This window comes from Theropithecus gelada, unplaced genomic scaffold (assembly GCF_003255815.1).
Source record: "Theropithecus gelada isolate Dixy unplaced genomic scaffold, Tgel_1.0 HiC_scaffold_2681, whole genome shotgun sequence".
Lineage (NCBI taxonomy): Eukaryota > Metazoa > Chordata > Mammalia > Primates > Cercopithecidae > Theropithecus > Theropithecus gelada.
In genome coordinates this window covers 3363-5366 of record NW_020259155.1, presented here as the reverse complement: position 1 = coordinate 5366, position 2004 = coordinate 3363, and the positions used below count along the sequence as shown (strand labels likewise).

The window sequence follows — 2004 nt, the reverse complement described above, 5'->3', positions numbered from 1 at the left end:
ATCTCCTTATGCAATTTCTTTTCTTTTTTTTTTTTTTTTTTTTTTTTGAGACGGAGTCTCCCTCTGTCGCCCAGGCTGGAGTGCAGTGGCCGGATCTCAGCTCACTGCAAGCTCCGCCTCCCAGGTTTACGCCATTCTCCTGCCTCAGCCTCCCGAGTAGCTGGGACTACAGGCGCCCGCCACCTCGCCTGGCTAGATTTTTGTATTTTTTAGTAGAGACGGGGTTTCACCATGTTAGCCAGGATGGTCTCGATCTCCTGACCTTGTGATCCGCCCATCTCGGCCTCCCAAAGTGCTGGGATTACAGGCTTGAGCCACCGCGCCCGGCCGCAATTTCTTTTCTTTCTGTGGATTTCCATGGCTGCCTCCGCCTGCCTGCTGGTCTCCGTCCAGGACCAGGTCTCACCGTGACATTCGCAACCCCTGCCTAGAAGTCAGTGGAGTGTCCCTGGCCCAGCATCTCAGTTTTTCCCATCCTGCTGAGACACCCTCTTGTCCCCAGGCCTGCTTGGGACCAGTTTGCTACAAACATTTTAGGAGGGAGGTCTGCAGCACTTTTATTTCAACCTGCACTCTCAGTTCTGACCCTGACTCCTAGTCTCTCTGGATGCCCTCTGGGCCCCCTGAGCCCTAGACCCAAACCACCCAGGACCCCTGGGGCAGGAGCCCTTCTTCAGCTGGTGGCTGCAATGTCCCTCGCTGCTGCTGCTAAGCGTTTCTGTTCCATCTCTGCCCCACAAAAGGTGTCCATCTGGATTTTCGGTAGTTTGGTTTTTTTTCTGGCTTGCATTATATTTCTATTGGACAGTGCTTATCTAGGCACTGGAAGTAAAATGAATAAAAGTTTAATAAAGGGTTAATAAAATGTTCCCAGTGGGCTGATCGCTAGCAAGGTGGCAGACAGAAAACCCAGTGAGGAATTCTCTTATCGATGTGTCCACAGCAAATGAGAAATTGCATGCTAAATGCCTTGGTAACAACCAGATCTGTTTTCCAGTCTGTGTCTTCTTGTTTTCTCTTTATACAGTTTACCTATCTGTGTGTTTTGAGACAAATTTATGAAGCACCAGTCACGGTATCAGGTTTTAAACTATGTCCAAACGTATCTGTTCCATTTTTATCAGAAAACAATTCAGAATGCTCATGGGGAAGTAGGGACATTCCCAGCCTTGCCGTCACTTGACCTCCAGCAGTAGTGGCCTCCTGGGCCCCACTCCGTGACGCACGATTTTCCCAGGTTCCCAGGCCCCCACCTGTATGAGTCCAGGTTCCCAGGCCCCCACCTGTATGGGGCGGCAATAACAAATCCCACAGGCCAGGAGCCTCAATGTGCATTTATTGGTTCAAAGTCCTGGAGGCTGAAAATCCGAGATGAAATTATTGGCAGGGCTGGTTGCTCTGAATCCCCTCTCCTTGGCTTGCAGACGGCATCTCCTCCCTGTGTCCTCACAGGGTCATCCCTCTGTGTGCATCTGTGTCCTCATCTCCTTGTCTTACAGGACATAGTCAGATTGGACCAGGCCCACCCTAATGCCGTCATTTGAACTCGATCACCTCCACAAAAACCCTGTTTCCAAATAAGGTCACATTCTGAGGTATGGGGGTTAGGACTTCAACATATGGATTTTGGGGGACACAATTTAGCCCAAGCACCCCTTCACCTTGTTTTCCTCCTGTCCCCCCTTGAGCTTTCTGCTGTGCCCCAGGGCACCACATGAGGCTCTTGTCTCCAGCTTCATTTCCTGAGAGATCCCAGCCAGCACTACCGCATTAAATCTTGTCTTGACACCCACATGGGAAAGACTCCCACGTTCCTGCTCCCAGCCCGGGCCTCTCCACAACTCCAGAGTTGGGTACTCAGTTGCTTCTTTGATGTCTCCCTTTGGGGATCCAGAATTCATATCAGATCTGACTTGTTTGAACCCCAGTGATCCTTTCACCCCCAACTTATCTTTGTCCACTCGGGGATGGTGCCTCCATCCCTCCTGGACTAGAAACACCAAG

The 2004-nt window shown here is 50.8% G+C and overlaps 1 non-coding gene across 1 annotated transcript; it reads right to left on the bottom strand.

The window, feature by feature from the left end:
• Nucleotides 1-862: 862 nt before the first annotated feature.
• On the bottom strand, nt 863-983 carry LOC112617594. Its single transcript, XR_003117934.1, has one exon. It is a non-coding gene; the product is annotated as a small nucleolar RNA SNORA32 (small nucleolar RNA).
• Nucleotides 984-2004: the final 1021 nt, after the last annotated feature.